The sequence below is a fragment of the Gorilla gorilla genome, chromosome 8, assembly GCF_029281585.2.
Source record: "Gorilla gorilla gorilla isolate KB3781 chromosome 8, NHGRI_mGorGor1-v2.1_pri, whole genome shotgun sequence".
Lineage (NCBI taxonomy): Eukaryota > Metazoa > Chordata > Mammalia > Primates > Hominidae > Gorilla > Gorilla gorilla.
The window spans coordinates 93,166,408-93,185,505 of NC_073232.2; the positions used below are offsets into that span (position 1 = coordinate 93,166,408).

Sequence of the window (19,098 nt, forward strand, 5' to 3'; positions counted from 1 at the left end):
ATAAATGAATGAATGTGGCTGTATTCCAGTAAGACTTATTTATGGACCTTGAAGTTAGAATTTCATACAATTTTCTTTCATCACAAAATCATATTTTCCCCCCGACCATTAAAAATGTAAAAACAATTCTTAGCTCACAAGCTACAAAAATGCATGCAGTAGGCAAGATTTGATCCCTGCTCTAGAGGAATATTTTGTAATAGCAAATAAGTTGATCATATATTGATAAATAATAAAATAATAAAATGCTGGAGAGGGGAGTAAGTTAGGACTCACCTCCAGAGAGTAGTACATAATAGTTGGTATCTGACACTGTGGTTTTGGTGCAAGCCGAGGCTTGAAATAATGCTCTCATGTTTCCTCTTTCTTTCTTGGACCCTGCCCTACCTAGGCTGGCCTGCTACAAGGATGTAAGGCATGTATGTAGAGCCAAGTTGTTCCACTCAAGGCTATCATAGAGCAGCCAGTGGCCAGGAACATACCAACTGAATCCCAATGCATGCATGGCCCCAATAAGATCATCTAAGCCCAGCCTCCATGAGCAGAACTGCTCCCCAATCCATAGACTTGTGAGAAGTAATAAATGGTGGTTTTTGTCAACCATTAAGTTTGGAGGTGGTTTATTATGCATCAGTGTTAGCTGAATCAGTTAGTTTTGAGTAATGGTACTGATGTCTAAATCTGCAGGTAATCCAACAGGACTCAGTGGGGGCAGGAGGACCAATGTGACAGATCATGGAGGTACCAGGGAAACCAGCTCAGGGCAGAGGGTAGGACTTCACATCTGTGGTGGGGGAGGCCCTAATTCAGGGGGACATTTTTTATCTGGTCTGCATGGCTACATGCCACCCTGTTATTACTCTTTCAAAGACCAGGAAATGGCCTTGTTAGCCAAGAACATGTTTTTCAGGAGGTATCTCATGCTTGTTTATAACACTCTTGGCTTAGAAAGTTAGAGCCATGGGAGCTTCCAAGGAATTGTGATTGCAGCCATCTTCAGTATTTGCTTCCAGATGCTAATTTGGAATTTGGGCCACAAATCCCAAAATGTTTTAATAGTTTCTTCTAGAAGAATGAGGGACTCTCCTGTAAATGAATGTCCCTGGGCTTGTCACAGATACTTCTGAGTTCCTAAGATGGATATGCATAGCAGGGCCATCTCTGACCCAAGTATTTTGACTGTTTGATCAGGAATGGTACCCTTTATTATTTTGTGCCAGAAGAGGGCATCTTACAATGCTGCATATACAGTTGACCCTTGAACAATGTGGTTTTGAACTGGGCCTGTCTACCTAACACGTGGATTTTTTTCAGACAAACCCAGATGAAAAATACTGTATTTGCAGAATCCAAAACCCCTGTATACAGAGGGCTGAATTTTCCTGTACCCAGGTTCCTCAGGACTGACTACAGAAGTCGAGTAAAGTGTGGATTTTGTTATACACTGGGGTCCTGCAACCAATCCCGGGCAATCCCGAGGGATGGCTGTGTATGCATAATGAATTCAGTAACTTGAAATTGCTTTGGTGAACATAAAACTTATTTCCCTCCTTTTAGTGAATCCTTTTCCATCCAGAAACTACAATCAATTATGGGATTTTCACCCTGCTGAGTAGAAATAACTTTAAATCCTTCACTTTTGCATGGCTCTTTACAAAACCCTTCACAGAGAGTACTCCATTTATTCTCATTACAATCATATGAGATACGCATTAGTATTCACATTTTAAATAAGAAGAAACTGAAGATAAGAGAGGAGAATAACTTATTCCAGGTTCAAGTTCATTAAGTGGCAGAAATGGCGCTTGAAACTCAGGTCCTTTGATTTAAAATCCAACTCCCTCTCCCTGACAGCACAACTTTCTCCCTGAGTGCAGCTTCTTAGGTTAGCTATGTATGATTGATTTAACCAATTTTCTCCCTCCAAGGCAGAGGAACTGGTTTCTGTAAAGCATCACTCGCTGTTTCCAGGGGTCCCAGCTACAGAGCAAGTGGAAAGATTGGTTGCTTGTTAGGCAGTCATACAAAACATCTGCAAAACCCCTCATTTGTGTACTGTGGGAATGTGATTTAGACATTTCCGTCTAGAATTATACTCTAGAGGTCCGTTGTGGAATGTGCATTAACTAAATTACAGAACTATGCTAGTTCCTTCTTTAATTTCCTTCTGTGTCCTATACTTCTTTTATTGGTGACATCATTTTTCACATTCCCTAGGACTTTTTGTTCCCTTTTACTTTTCCTCTCATTCTCATGTTTGAATGGTGGCGTCTAACCAGATGCCAAGCCGTGTGGGTCCCATCACCGTGATGTCATTAATCTCTCTTCCCATCCCTTCATTCCAGGGCTATGGCCTGATTGAGCCCCTTGCAATCTTCTACATAGGCCAGCTAGTGTACAGTCGCATGGGGAGCCTGTTTCCTTCTCCCTGTCTCTTCCCATCCTTACCGTGCATTGCCCCCAGATTAACCTTTGGAAGCAGAACTATATAACCTCTGTGTTTGTAGAATTCTTCAGTGGATCACTACTGATTACAAATAAAGTAGTAACTATGACTAGGCCTCCTAGGATTTTTTCTTTATCTTTTAGAACAGTATTAGATTCACAGCAAAACTGAGCAGAAAGTACAGAGTTCCCATGTACCCTCTGCCCCCTCCCATGCAGTCTCCCACACCATCAACACCTCACGTCAGATTGCTACATCTGTTATACCTGATGAACATGCATTGACACATCATTATCACTCAAGTTCTTAGTTGACGTTGCAGTTCATTTTATGGGTTTTGAAAAATGTATAATAACCATAATATTATCATACAGAATAGTTTCACTGTCCTAAAAATGCTCTGTGCTGTCTAGTCATCCCTTCCTCCCCACTAGCCTCTGGAAACCACTGATCTTTTTACTGTCTCCATAGTTTTGGCTTTTCCAGAATGTGATATAGTTTGAATCATGTAATATGCAGCCTTTCAGATTGTCATCTTTAAGTAATAGGCATTTTAGTTTCCGCCATATCTTTTCATGGCTTGTTAGCTTATTGCTTTTTAGTGCTGAATAATAATCTGTTATTCAGGTGCTGAATAATAATCTATTGTCAGCATGCACCAGATGATAGAATATCCCTTTTTCTATTCATTTACTGAAGGACGTCTTTGTTGCTTCCAAGTTTTGGCAATTATAAATAAAACTGATAGAGATATTTTTGTGCAAGTTTTCGTGTGGACATGTTTTCAACTTACCTGGGTGAATACAATAGAGCGTAAGTGCAGAATCACACTGGTAAAACTACAGTAGTCTCCCCTTATCTGCAGTTTTGCTTCTCATGATTTCAGTTACCCAAGTTCAGCCATAGTCTGAAAATAGGTGAGTACAGTAGTACAATATGATATTGACAGAGAGACAGACCACATTCATACAACTTTTATTATAGTTTAATGCTACAATTGCTCACTTTTATTAGTTCTTAATTTTAATCTCTTATGTGTCTAATTTATAAACTTTATCATAGGTATGTATATATGGGAAAAACATAGTATATATAGGATTTGGTACTATCTGAGGTTTCAGGCATCTACTGGGGGTCTTGGAATGTATCCTTCATGGGTAAGGGGCAACTACTGTATGTTTAATTTTGTAAGAAAGTACCAAAGCTATCTTCCAAAGTGACTGTACCATTTTACATTCCCACCAGCAATAAATGGGAGGTCCTGTTGCTCCACATCCTCTCCAGCATTTCTGGTACTGTCAATGCTCTGGATTTGACCATTCTAATAAGTGTGTAGTGGTATCTCATTGTTGCTTTAATTTGCAATTTCTTTAATGATAAATGATGTGAGGCATCTTTTCATATGCTTATTCATTATCTGTATACCTTTTTTTGTGAGGTGTCCAGGTCTTTTGCTCATTTTGAAAATTGGGTTCATGTTCTTATTGTTGAGTTTTAATAGTTCTTTGTATATTTTGGACAACAGTCCATTATTAGATGGGTCTCATGCAAAGATTTTCCCTCAGTCTGGCTTGTCTTCTCATTCTCCTGACGGTATCTTTCATAGAGCAGAAATTTTAAATTTTAATGAAGTCCAGCTTATCAATTATTTCTTTCACAGATCATGCCTTTGCTGTTGTATCTGAAAAGTCATTGCCATACTCATGGTCATCTAGATTATCTTCTAGGAGTTTAAAATTTTGCATCTCACATTTAAGTCTATAATACATCTTGAGTTAATTTTTGTTAAGAATGTAAGGTCAGTGTCTAGTTTCATTTTTGGTATGTGGAAGTCCATTTGTTACAGCACCGTTTGTTGAAAAGACTATCTTTGCTCTATTGCATTCCCTTTGATCCTTTGTCAAAGATCAGTTGACTATATTTATGTAGGTCCATTTCTGGGCTGTTCTGTTTCATTGATCAACTTGTCTATCCTTTTGCCAATATCACCCTGTCTTGATTTATGTAGCTTTATAATAAGCTTTGACGTCCAGTAGTGTCAATTATTCAACTTTGTTCTTCTTCTTCAATATTGTATTGATCATCTGGGTCTTTTGTCTCTTTGTATAAACTTTAGAATCAGTTTGTTGATATCCACAAAATAGCTGCTAAAATTTTGATTGGGATCGCATTAAGTTTATAGATCATCTTGGTAAATATTGAGTCTTTCTATTCTTTTTTTTTTGAGACAGGGTCTTGCTCTGTTGCCCAGGCTAGAGTGCAGTGGCACAATCTCGGCTCACTGCAATCTCTGCCTCCTGGGTTCAAGCGATTCTCCTGCCTCAGCCTCCCAAGTAGCTAGGATTACAGGCACGAGCCACTGCACCTGGGTAATTTTTTGTGTTTTTAGTAGCGATAGGGTTTCACCATGTTGGCCAGGCTGGTCTCGAACGCCTGATCTCAAGTGATCCACCCACCTCGGCCTCCCAAAATGCTGGGATTATAGGTTTGAGCCACCGCACTGGCCGAGTCTTTCTATTCTTAAACATGAAATATTTTCTGATGTGTTTAGTTCTTGGATTTCTTCATCAGAGTGCATAGTTTTCCTTATATAGATCTTGTACGTGTTTTCTTAAATTTGTACCTAAGTACTTTATTTTTGGGGGTACCAATGTAAATGACAGTGTTTTTTATTTCAAGTTCCACTTGTTCATTGGTGGTACATATAAACATTGTTGACTTCTGAAAATTAACTTTATATCCTACAAACTTGCTAAAATTATTTATTAGTTTCATAAGTATTTTTGGTCAATTCTTTCAGATCTTCACAGAAAATCTTGTCACCTGCAAACAAAGGCTGTTTAATTAAGATTTTCACAATTTACCCTCAACCTTGTCCTTAGCATTATTGTTTGCAGTTTACCTTCAATTATCCAATATTTTTTACTTTTCTGGTATGTTTTTTACCTCTTGAGATTACTCCCTTTTTCGTCTTTGTCCATATCCAGGGGAGGCAGTGGGTGCAGCGGCATCAGGTGCAAGCTCTGAAGCCAGGTTCCTCCTAGTTCTGTCATTTACCTGCTGTGAGGCCTTGGGCAAGTTACTTAACACCATTCATTTGTAAAGTGGAGATGAGTATCTTCCTGATATGTGCCAAAAAGATTGATTGAGAGAACGTGCAGGGCAGAAAGTGGGCAAATGCTTAGTAAATACCAGGTAAGATAGCAGACACTTTATTAAGATATTAAGTTTTATCATGTTTTCCTTTATATTCTTCTTCCTCCTATCAGGATCCGGGGGAGGAGATGGAGGTAGATTTTAGTTAAGTCTTTCTGGATTTTGTTTCACATAGACTGTGACTTTTGAGGGGAAGAGTGTTTGAAGAGCTCAGGAAGGCCTCTGAGGGAAAGGAGGAGAACAGGAGAGAATGCCTGCAGACAAAGAGAGGGTCTCAGGTAGCAGAGAGTCTGGTTCTTACAGGCAGTAGAAACCTACCGTTTCCCACCATGTAATGACTGGAGGAATGGTGGGACCTGAAGGAATGGATTCAGGCTAATTCTAGCCACTCCAGAGACTGTATCAAAAGCCTAGAAGGAAATAGCAAAATGAGAGCCTCAAGAGACCATGTGGGGAAAGACAGTCAGTGTGCAAGCAAGTATCAGTAGGGGTAGGGGACCTACTACTAAAGAGGTACCCTTGATACCTTGGAAGTTTTCAGGCCTTAGAACTTTGGCATAACCCTAGGGTGAAAGGATTGAAGGCTTAAGAGTGATTAAAGACGTATTTCCCATTAGCCTAGCAAAGGAGTTTGTGGTCATAAGTTGGTTTAGGAAAAATAAAGAAAATATTTATTGCACACCTGAGTTTGTTAACCGATACATAATAACTACACTATCATCATCTTCATCGCCTTATTATGATGTGATTTACACTCTCAGCAATGCAGTCTCTCCTTATGTCTATAAGCCCAAATACTATTCATGTTCCCAGGCCTACCTCCATTATCTTCTCTGTGAAGCATTGCCTGATCACTCATCTGGAATTGCTTCTCTCCACTGAACAAAAACTGGTAACTCCTAATGCTCATGTGTTGCTTCCACTAGTAGGCTGGGGAGTTCCTTCGTGTGGAATTCACTTTTTTGCCTTTTTAAAGAAAGTATACTTAGATTTACTACTTATCTATATGTATCTCTCTTGCTGTACATATTCATTTATTCCTGGTGCCTGTTTACATATCCTGAAGTCTAATAGTAACACAAAATGGAAGAAATTATGGGTCAAGCAGGAAACCTTGGAAATCTCCTTCTCTCCTCTGCTGCTAGGGGTTTGCCATTATCTTAGGATGCCAGAGCTTGAGACTCAGACATAGGTGTTCCTTTGGCTCATTCCCTTTAACAGTTAATTGTTTTAGGACATCTCTGCTAGTCCCTTGTATTATTCTTGGGCATAGCAGCTGAGATTATGCACTCGTATTTAAATGTTAAGTGATTTATAATCTTCAGAAGGAAGATGGAAGCCTTCATTTCAGAAATCCAGGCTAGTTTGCAATGTATGGAGGGCCCATTTGTACCACAACAAATGAAGATTAGGGGGAGAGGCTTCTATAATCTATATACATCTACATAAGTTTGGGGTGTTCCATTTTACTCTCCTTGCAATTAATTTGATGAGTTAACTTAGTAGTAGCCAGCATCAACTTGGTCTTATCTAGGTTATCTTAGGACCCAGAAGATGCTTTGGCTGCTGGGTATAAAAGTCCCAATTCAGTAATAGGGCCCATACAAGGCCTTGCAAAGTAGAGTGAATAGTGCCTCCATGCTCAAAGAATGGGCCACTTCAGTTCTGAGTAAGTTTACAAGGTCCTTCCTTTTAAAATCAGTTTATTTCTTCTTTCTTTAGAAACTTAGCTGTTAAGTCCCCACTGGCTTAAATAGCTGTGAAACATTGAACATTCATTTGCTTTTGAGCCCTAAGTGAATAGCCAAGAGAATCGGTTTCTTTAGAAAATATATAGTTTATTCTGCCCATTGCATCTAAATGAATCTACTGCAAAGCTGTGTTTACCCACATCCATATGCAAATATTGACTTATGCATTGCAACAAAGTAAGCTTGGTAGGTTTCAGAAGGAAAACACAACACAGATAAACATTTATAAGCAATTCAAATATTAAAGAGCTTAAACATTTCGAAAGACATTCAAATACGAGTTTTTCTGGGATGTCATTATGGTGCTGCAGTCATTTGCAAAATAGAGTTACTGAACTACATAGCTTTTATGTGTGAAAGTATGCCTTTATTTTTTGACAGCAATAAAATCAATATGTTAATATTCATACCATTCTTTATAGTCTTTCAGGAGATATAGTCAGCTCTATATTCTCTTTTAAGGTGATACTATAGTAAAATGAGACAGTAAATTTCATAAACTATCATAAATATTGCTAAATATTCCTGGTAATCATGGGTAAGGATTGTTTTCAATGTTTACTCTGATATTAAGAGGTATATTCACTTTGTGGCAGAATATGTCATTTTAGCCTTCTTGAGTCTGGTATTTGTTCCTTTAATATAACTTTTATTAAAATGTCATAGAACTCAGTTAGTGTATATGCCACTCCTTTGAATCCCAATAGCTGTTTTCTTTTTTTATACACAGTTACACTAAAATGCGGTTTTAAATTGCTCTGAGGAATGCCAAAAACTGGTAAATTCATACCTCAAGCAAACCCCAGAGATGCCAGAGTGGTCCTAAAGATCTGTTACTGCCCCTACTTCTACCACCCACCACCCCTGGGGCAAATCTGCTGTAATGATGCTTCACAATAAAACACACAGTACTGTTATGGATTATTAACTACTAAGTCAAGAGCAAGAACCTAAACTTTGTTTGCAAGCCTTTTCTTGCATCGCTTTTATTAAATAATAAAACCACTGTTATTGAAAGAAATAGAATCGACATTCAAAGATTCTTTTTGCTTTCAGTAGCAAAGCCAAGGAGAGACTGGGATAAATAAGTGACCATGAAATGCTAATTACCAGAAAGGTTCCAGTTAATTTATTTATTCAACAATGTTGATTGTGAACTGACTTCTGAAAGTCATTGGCTAAATCCTGTTTAGGATTCATAATATGAGACTGAGAGGCTGCTCTGCAGGGAACTGTGGTCTTCAAGTTGACTTATGACACTGCAGGCATATCAACAAGACACAACAATAAAATGTTACTTGTTCAAGGGAAATACAAATAAGACCTGAAAGAGTGCCAAGAAGGAAGAGATCATTTTTGACTAGGTGGGCCAGACAGACATAATGGAGGAAGTAGCATATAAGATGATCTTCAAAGTGTAATAGAAATTCCGTAGATGTGTTGATGGTGGCTTAGGAAGAGGAAATGACCCAAGGAGAGGTACGGAGATGGGGAAAAAGTGAAGCTTGTTGGGTTTTATTTTGTGGTCCATTCTGGGTTCCAGCAAAAGTTTCATGAAGGGAAATCATGGAAAATGAGACCAGAAATGGAAGACTAGATCCTATGTGGAGAGTCTGTTGTCTGTATGTTATTAATTAGTTTTGTTAAATAAGTATTTATAAAGTTCCCAGTCTGTGCCTGACACCGTGCCACTGTGCCAGGCACTGGCATTCATAATACAGAGGGCAGATGGGGTAGTCACACTCATGGTGTTTAAAGCAGAGTGGAAGAATCAGATGATGAAATGAGCAATTGCAATAGAATAGAACAATCCATGTTGTGCAGGACGTCATCTGTTTTCCCCTAATGATCCACTCTCCACCAGCGCCTTCCACCTTGCTGTGTGCTCTGACTTTTGTGAAATGCAGGAAAAGACTCCCTTGCCCGTGGCTTCTTGGGAGGTTCAAGAGTGGAGGGAGGATGAGGCTGGGACAATTGTTCCCCAGCTGTCCTTCTCCTGGTCACTTTGAGTTGGCCATGTCCTTCCATTGAAGGCCATGGCTCCTACTGGGGAGCCCTCTCCACACAGCCCATCTTTGAGTTCTGGTAACTGCTCTCTTTTCTTGCTCCCTCAGAAGCAGTGATGGCAACTTGGTGTCATAAGCCATGGAGCACTTCTACCTCCCCTCACCTGTGCCATCTGCTGCCTGATGGGCTCCTGACTGATACAGATGTGATAGTATATTTGTTTCCTGAGGCTGTTGCAACAAATTACCACAAATTTGGGGTCTTAAAAGAAATTTGTTCTGTGAAAGTCCCAGAGGGCAGAAGTCTGAAATCAGTATCACGGGGTGGAAATTAGGATGTCCTATGGCTCTGTATTTCCTCTGGAGGCTTCAGGGGAGTCTGTCTCTGGCCTCTTTCAGCCCCTGGGTGGCTGCTGGCATCCCTTGGCTTGTGACAAATCCCTGCCTCCGTTTTCACACCACCTCTTCTTCTAGGCGTGTCTTTCCCTCTTCAGTGTAAAATTTCCTTCTGCCTCCCTCTTATTCAGACACGTGATTGCATTTAGGGTCCACATAGATGATCCAGAATAATCTTCCTACTTCAAGATCCTTAATCACATCTGCAAAGACTCTTTTTCTGTATAAAATCAACAGGTTCCAGAGATTAGGACCCAGTATCTTTGAGCAGTCATATCCAGCCACCACAGAGAGGGAAGTGCAAGGTGCTAGGGAGGCACAGAGCAGAGAGGGCCCAACCAGTCAACTAGATCCAGGGATGTCTTCCTAAACAGAAAATACCTAGGCAAAGGAAATCAGGGCATGGAATTGAGTGAGGGGCTGTTAAAAGCAACAAATAGCTGGAGCAAAGGCCTGGAAGACAGAGCATGCCTGACCCATTTGAAGACCTAGCTGCCTTAGGGTTTGGCTGGCAGTAGAGCGGGGGGAGAAGCTGGTGGGGAGGTGGTTGGCAGGAGACGGGGCCAGGATATGAAAGGTCTTCTCAGTGACATTAAGGGATTTGGACTTGGCCCAGCTGGCAAAGAGCATACCTTACATACTTTTAAACAAGGGAGTGATATAAAAGTAGGGCTTCAGAAAGATTAATTTAATATTGAGACACAGGGCAGGTTGCAGCGAGGAGATCCTGGAGGCAGGGAACCCATTTGAGCCATGGGATGAAAATTTCACTGATGTTGGCTGCTCAGTAAACATCCAAGGGTATTAGATGCTGAGTAGAGTGGGCCCGATGTCATAAATTATTGATGAATATTTATTAACTTCCAAGAGCCTGTAGACTGTGAGTAGTTCAGGAAGATGGAAAAAGGGCCTGGTACATGGTCTAGAAGCATACATAAGGTTTGCAATTTAATTGCATTAAGCTCTCCTTCCTTCAAATCATTGTTTCCTATTTCAGAAATATTTAATCTACTTGTTATGAGTGTTTTGTTTGATAACACATTACTGATTCTACAAAGAAAGCTTAGTGTCTGAAATTTAATCCTGGAAGTCAAAGGCCAGGAATAAAACATCTGTGGGCTCTAGGAAACTATTTCCAATGAAATCTTCAATGACATTAAGTAGAAAAGTGTTAACCAGAGCATATGATTTTGAGTCATGCTAAAAAATATTGGAAGAAAACAAATGTGGCACAGGTGCTGTGTAATTTTAGAAGTATAATTTGGAATATCTGACACTTATGTACCATAATAATGGATAAACACAAAAGAATCTTCACAATGTGTTGATCTGGCAGAATGTAAACAATTGACTTTTTACTAAGCTTCTTTTTACTTATTGAAATATACTTTCCTGAAATGAAATAAATAGGCCAGGAAAATCTTATTAAGTTTTAAATAATATTAGGAAAAATAAATATGAAGTGTCCCAATTCTGCCCTCTCCCCCAATTATATCACACTGTAAAACAGTGTCTAACTTAAGGGGAAAATTGTCTATATTCAATTATCTATTATTCACTTTTAACAATTTCTTAATTACAGAAAGTGTGTATAGACTATGGGTAGCATGCAATTTGAGCTCTCCCAAAGAGAGAGTTGATGAGTTTGCTGTGTGCAGATGATTTGAAATGAAGTTTTCTGAAAATTAGAAAATTACAAAGTGATAATGGAAAGATAGCAATAAGGATTCCTAGAATTGTGCCTACAGTCAGAATTTAGAAGTGGAATTGAACTGAGATATGAACTTGCTTAGCCAACACCCACCCACCCAAGAAAACAAAAATGTGCATTACAGAAGGGTCCGCGCTTGACAGGGGAAAGCCATCGCGACACTGTGCTACTCCATGACCCGATTCAAACAAAACTGCAAAAACAGTGTACTGATAGAAGGTACTCATTAAATAAATTTTGAAAAGAGAATTGGAATGTATTTCATTCTGATAGAAAACAAGTAGCTACTAAGTCAATTTATCTTTTGGACAAAGCAGAAAGTGATGAGATGGAGGATTGAAGGGATGTAACTGTCAATCATTTTGGGAAAATTGTGGAGGTTTTGAGCTGTCCAAGTTAGCAAAGGTGGAGCTATTAATACATCTCTCAGAATTCTCTTCCCTCTGTGGTTCCAGGTGAAGGTTGGCCACAAGAGCTGCTCGTATGAGATTTGGAAGGGGAACTGAAGTGGCAGCTCATGTTCCTCAGATAGGGTGCACTTACACACGGCACTGACTAGCCCCTGGCATTGGTCTGGGACAGTGGCTGGGCTCAAGGCTCCAATTACAGCTTCTCTTTCACCTTTCTGACCATTTATTATTTCTTCTCCATCCCTCCCTTTGCATACCTTTCCCCTCCTATTCATACCGTGATGATTAATTTTTTGTGTCTAGACTAAGCATGGTTTCCGGGTGTGTCTATGAGGGTGTTTCCAGATGAGATTCACACTGATTGGTAGACTCAGTAAAGCAGATGGCCCTGGGCACTGGATGATTCCCAGTGTGGGTGGGCATTGTCCAATCCATAGAGGGCCCCCATAGAGCATAAGGTGGAGGAAGGAGGATGTGTCCCCTTTATTTTCTGCTTCACTACTTGAGCTGGGACATCTCATCTCATCTTCTTCTGCCCTCAAACTGGGATTCACACCATCAGCTCCCCTGCCTCACAGGGCTGGATCACTCCACTGGCTTTTCTGGGTCCCCAGTTTGCAGATGGCAGATTGGGGGACTTCTTAGCCTTCCTAATCTCTCTCCACACACACACATGCACATGCACACAAACCCCCTATTGGTTCTTTCTTTGGAGAACCCTGAATAATACAATATCTCTTTGCTTCTGGAATCCCAGTTCTATCTTGTTTTGGATTTTTCCAGGACACGGCCTCAGCTGTCATGAGAGTAGAAAAATTCCATATTAATAGATAACGAGTCAGACACAATGGCTCATACCTGTCTGTAATCCCAACACTTTGGGAGACCAGGGCAGGGAGATCACTTGAGGCCAGGAATTCAAGACCAACCTGAGCAGCATAGTGAGACCCCATCTCTACAATTCTTTTTTTAATTATCCAGGCATGATGGTGTGCACCTGTGTCTGAGCTACCTGGGAGATCACTTGAGCCCAGGAGTTTTGAGGCTTCAGTGAGCTGTGATTGCACCACTGTACTCCAGCCTATATGATAGAGACCTATCTCAAAAAAAAATTACAGATAACCTACAGCAGATTCGTAGCCCTCCTTATGCTGGTCATCCATCCATGGTTAAGAATAAGTTGACGGAAAATCTGGGGTAGCAAAAATGTTTTCCTCCACCAGTGCATGGGGCCAACAAAAAGTCTTGTTTTTTCCCCCAAGTACCTTTGCTGACCTTATTGATGAATCTCACTTTTCACAGGTGCTGATAACCAGATAGGATGGTGTTCTTGCTGTGTAAGCATGCTAGCCTTGGAAATGAATGCACTGTGGTAACCTAGGTTAGTGTCTCATCTTTTAACCTCTTATCATTAACTCACCTCACTTTGCCAAATTATCTGAGCTATTAACTGTATTTATATGGTGAAACAGCCAGGATTTCCATCCAGAAATCTCAGAGCCACCTGCTTCACAGCTCCCCTTGTTGAAGTTTTCAAGAGATACAAGCAGAGGACACTCAAGATAAAAACACACATTTCTGCTTGCTAAGGCAGGTAGCTCGCTAATCTCCCAAGCTATTGCCCCCTTGATCTTCTCTGGCTTAAGGCCTAGCTAGACTGTATTTATTGCTCATGGCATTTTTTTTTTTTTTTAAAACCTGTTTGGCCTTTTAATGGGGAAGAGGGTGACCTTTTCCTAGTCAGAAGAACAACAACATAGGTCCAGCTGACTGCAGCAGTTGATGCAGCTCTGTTGGAAAATGAGAAACAACCCTTCTTTCTTCCAAAAGAAAATTCTACACAGAAGACATTTAAAGTCCTTTGTTTTGCTTAGCCTAACTCCTACAAATGGCACCATGGCCTGGCAGTTCTTGATTTATACATTTCATTCATTCAATATTTATTGAGTGTTCCAAGACATAAGGGATACAGCAGTAAAAAATAGACATATTCTGTATTTTCATGCAATTTGTATTCTAAGTAAGACATGAACAAATACACATGAAAATATGTAATTACAAATTGTGCTGGGTCTCTGAAGGAAAAGTGAAGCTTGTGATTAGGGGTTTTAATAGGGTAACAATTCAGGAAGGGGAGAGAGAGAAGGATTTACTGAAGAAGTGATGTTTCAGCTGAGGCATGAGTGATGAATTTGAGTTAGGTTGTTAAAGAGTTGGTGGCGGGGACACATTCCAGGCAAAGAGGAAGAACATAGGTTGTATGTACAAAGGTCTTGGGACCACCACCTCCTCAGAAGAGAGCTGGTGTGTGAGTGGTATAAAGACATCATCTGATAATTTAGCAATTTGTAATTCATTTGGGTCACACCGAGTTACTTCAATATTTCTTAAAAGCATGTACAACTAACTGCAGGGCCCACTTTTGTTGCCTTCACTTGGGAAGACATGGCAATAAGGTAAAAGGATACAACATACCATGCTCACTTTCTGTCTTCCAGAATTTCAATGACCTCTCTACTTTGTTGAGCCTCTCACTTCCCATCTTTAATGCACTTTAAACACCATCAATTTCATGGCAAATTTCTTTCATCCTTATTTGGCAATGGGAGACATGTTAGCTGGGCAGGATGCACTGGACCTGTCATCTTTAACTAGAAGCCACTAAATATCTACTGAATTTGTTCATTTTTCACCTTTACCACCACTGGCCTAGGCCAAGACATTTTCACTTCTGCATCAATCTTCTTGCACTACTTTTTCTTCTTTCCATTCTCTGCCTCCTGGAAGTTAGTTACAGTTTTTTTCTTTTTTCTTTTTTTTAATATATACCTGACCATGTTGCAGCAGTACTTAAAACCCACTCTGTAAGATCACCCAGGACCACTTTTCAATTACTTTGTTTTAGCGATACTGGGTGATTTTCAGTTTCTGGAAGGAATCACATTCCCTGCCAGCTCTGATCATCACACTATGGTTTGTCTCTGCCTGGATGCTACAAGAAAGTATGTAATGACCTCGCTGTGTAGGCCAGAAAGAGTCTAAAGGATTGCTGGGGTTAAGCAATTGAAGAAGGGTTGGGGACTTTACAGTCACATGGGGAATAAAGTCCCCAAGGGAGGAGGGCATGAAACATATGAAGCTTCCCTAAGAAGTGTCTGGAGGTGCCAGGAGGGTGTGAGGAAACATATGAAGCTTCCCTAAGAAGTGTCTGGAGGTGCCAGGAGGGTGTGAGAGGTCGTATTAAGGATTTTAGTCTTTCATTTTAAAGGCATTGGAAACCACCAAAGATGAAAAAGCAGGCCAGGTACGGTGGTCACGCCTGTAATCCTAGCACTTTGGGAGGCCGAGGTGGGCAGATCACCTGAGGTCGGGAGTGCAAGACCAGCCTGACCAACATGGAGAAACTCCATCTCTACTAAAACATACAAAATTAGCTGGGTGTGGTGGCACATGCCTGTAATCTCAGCTACTCGGGAGGCTGAGGCAGGAGAATTGCTTGAACCTGGGAGGCAGAGGTTGTGGTGAGCCAAGATCGTGCCATTGCACTCCAGCCTGGGCAACAAGAGCGAAACTCCGTCTCGTAAGTAAGTAAGTAAGTAAATAAATAAATAAATAAAATGTCCATGGAGGTTGCTCCATTGTCCAAGAATCATAGCTAGTGCCTAAACCCAGGAAAAAAGTTGTCATTTGCCCATATTCTAAATTCAGAAATCTACCAGCTGACAGTCTTTTGAAAGGTTTGAGTCTTAAAATAAGCCCTGCCAACAACTCTAGCACATATACTAATAATGGTAAAGAAACAGGAGGCAGGAGAACTTCAAGAGAATAATTTCTAAATACCAGGAGTGAAGGTGGGGCAGGGAGGTGGAGGGTTTGTTATTTAGCTTTTAAATTGTTTCCAATATTTTGCCTAAATATGAACATATCACTTTCCCTAAATGTAAATATTCTTCCCATGCAAATGGTGTGCATTTGTATGAATTCCTAGAATTGGACTTCTTGGGCCAAACATGTACACATTTTTAAGGCTTTTGATAGGCACTGTTTGCCTGCCTTTTTTTTTTTTTTTTTAGAGGTTTTAGAACTTTTGCACCAACAGAAAAGAATCAAATGACTGTTTCACTGCACTCTTAACAACATTGGATGCTATATTTCTACATATTTATATAACATATTTAGTTTAATAGTTTGAATAAATAATGATACATTCACACAATATAATCCTATGTAGTTCATTTAGAATGTATATTTTGTAAAAATGTTTAATGATATGGTAAAAAATTTAAGAGAAAAATAGGCAAAAATTTTTTAAAATCCATGTAAGTATAATTCAATTCTGTATACACATTCTCAGACACAGAAAAGAATTGGAAAGAATGAACCAAAATGCACAAAGTAGTCATCTCTGAGTGATAGAACTATGAACCATTTTCTTATAATTTTTTTTCCAAATTTTCTCTAATCAATAGGTTTTGCTGTTTCAGAATAAATTTTTATTACAAAGAAAATGCATTTACATCTAGAAAATGAAGACAAAAGAGAAGAAAATTAAAATGTCCTGCAGGCTGGGTGAGGTGGCTCATACCTGTAATCTCAGCACCATGGGAGTCCAAAGCAGGATTGCTCAAGACCAGACTGTCCTGGACAACATAGCAGGATCTCATCTCTACAACAACAACAACTTAGCCAGGTGTGGTGGCATATGCCTGTAGCCCTATTGACTTGGGAAGCTGAGATAGAAGGATCACTTGAGCCTGGGAGTTTGAGGTTGCAGTCAGCTATCATGACTCCACTAAACTCCAGCCTGAGTAACAGAGTGAGACAACATCTCAAAATTAAAAAAAAAAAAACAACAACAAATCTCCTGTAATCTTGAGCATTTAAGGTTCATAACATTTTTTATAGCCCTTCATCATATGTATGGGTATATATGCCATATGTATGTATGAAGATACACACACACACATAAGCTGTATTCAACAGTGATAGGGTTAAATTTGCACCATGATGATTCAGAACCATCTTTCCATAAAATGGTCAGATATAAACCATTAACTGGGCCGGGCGTGGTGGCTCACGCCTGTAATCCCAGCACTTTGGGAGGCCGAGGCGGGCAGATCATGAGGTCAGGAGATCAAGACCATCCTGGCTAACATGGTGAGACCCCGTCTCTACTAAAAATACAAAAAAGCCGGGCATGGTGGCAGGCGCCTGTAGTCCAAGCTATGCAGGAGGCTGAGGCAGGAGAATGGCGTGAACCCAGGAGGCGGAGCTTGCAGTGAGCCGAGATCGCGCCACTGCACTCCAGCCTGGGCGACAGAGCGAGACTCCGTCTCAAAAAAACAAAAACAAAAAACCCATTAACTGGAAAATAAGCAAAATAAAATAAGCAATATATGCAGAGGGAAATTATAGGTGTATTGATCTGTGGCTGTTGACATGTGTACACTCAAAAATACAATAGATATAACTTAAGATAATACTCTACAGTTTTTTTTAACACATTGTAACTTCCTGTACTCCGTATTCGTTTCTGATGCCTGCTATATGACATTGAGCGACTTGATCTGAACACATCAAAGCTCATCATTTATTAATGAGGAAACTACTTTTGCACCAATGGTTCTCAAGGTTCGTTGTGTATTTTTGTATATTTAAATTACCTGGGAAGTTTTCAAAAACACTGATCAGAGATGGAGTCCCAGAATGTTTTTTAAAAGCACCCCAATGTGTTTCAAATGCAAAGCCAGGATTATGAATCAGTGAGGAAGATGTGCCAGTTTGACATAATATGTGTTAGATCCAGCTAGGTTCCCTTTTCAAACAGCTTATCCAGTTTCCCCATTCTCTATCCTATAATTCCAAATACCCCTTGCTTTTGCTGTGCCCCAACTTGTCGGAATATGCCTAGGCATGCCTGAACTTGCTACAACCCCACTCCACATTCCTTTCCTTATTAGGGAATAGGTTACCTTCCTACTCCCTGCCGCCTCCTGTAAATGACCCTCCTTCTCTCTTTTCTCACCTCCCTTACGTGCTTACCTTATCTAAGAAAGTTTAAATGTTTAGCCAGTTGGGACTAGTTTAGATTGTGTGGTCTAACCCTAGCCAATAGGGGAAAGACACAGAAGCAGAAGCTGCATTAGAGATACTAAAAACCCCTGCTTTCCTTTGTTCTGTGTGCTCTCACCACTGCTCCATATGTGAGATGCACCCTTCTGCGGAAGTAAATTTGCCTTGCTGAGGCATTCTCAGTCTGAGTGCTTGTTTTCTTTGTGACTCAGAGGTCTTATTTGTAGGGAAAAGAAAGAGAGATCAGACTGTTACTGTGTCTATGTAGAAAGGGAAGACATAAGAGACTCCGTTTTGAAAAAGACCTGTACTTTAAACAATTGCTTTGCTGAGATGTTGTTAATTTGTAGCTTTGTCCCAGCCACTTTGACCCAACTACTTTGACCCAACCTGGAGCTCACAAAAACATGTGTTGTATAATATCAAGGTTTAAGGGATGTAGGGCTGTGCAGGACGTGCCTTGTTAACAAAATGTTTACAAGCAGTATACTTGGTAAAAGTCATTGCCATTCTCTAGTCTCAATAAACCAGGGGCACAGTGCACTGTGGAAAGCCGCAGGGACCTCTGCCCTTGGAAAGCGGGGTATCGTCCAAGGTTTCTCCCCATGTGATAGTCTGAAATATGGCCTCGTGGGATGAGAAAGATCTGACCGTCCCCCAGCCCGACACCCTTAAAGGGTCTGTGCTGAGATGGATTAGTAAAAGAGGAAAGCCTCTTGCAGTTGAGATGGAGGAAGGCCACTGTCTCCTGCTTGCCCCTGGGAACTGAATGTCTCGGTATAAAACCCGATTGTACATTTGTTCAATTCTGAGATAGGAGAAAAGCTGCCCTGTGGTGGGAGGTGAGACATGTTTGCAGTAATGCTGCCTTGTTATTCTTTACTCCGCTGAGATGTTTGGGTGGAGAGAAACATAAATCTGGCCTACGTGCACATCCAGGCGTAGTACCTTCCCTTGAACTTAATTATGACATAGATTCTTTTGCTCACATGTTTTTTGCTGACCTTCTCTTTATTATCACCCTGCTCTCCTACTACATTCCTTTTTGCTGAAATAATGAAAATAATAATCAATAAAAACTAAGGGAACTCAGAGGCCGGTGCCGGTGCAGGTCCTTGATATGCTGAGCGCCGGTCCCCTGGGCCCACTG

At 40.4% G+C, this 19,098-nt stretch overlaps 1 long non-coding RNA gene across 1 annotated transcript in view; it reads left to right on the plus strand.

Moving 5' to 3' along the window:
- LOC134759223 (uncharacterized) overlaps nucleotides 1-19,098 on the plus strand; it is an 84,440-nt gene that overhangs the window by 56,456 nt on the left and 8,886 nt on the right. Inside the window, exons 2-3 of the long non-coding RNA XR_010135255.1 lie at nucleotides 13,179-13,257; nucleotides 16,361-16,566. This is a non-coding gene — a long non-coding RNA (uncharacterized lncRNA). The remainder of the gene's footprint in view (nucleotides 1-13,178; nucleotides 13,258-16,360; nucleotides 16,567-19,098) is intronic.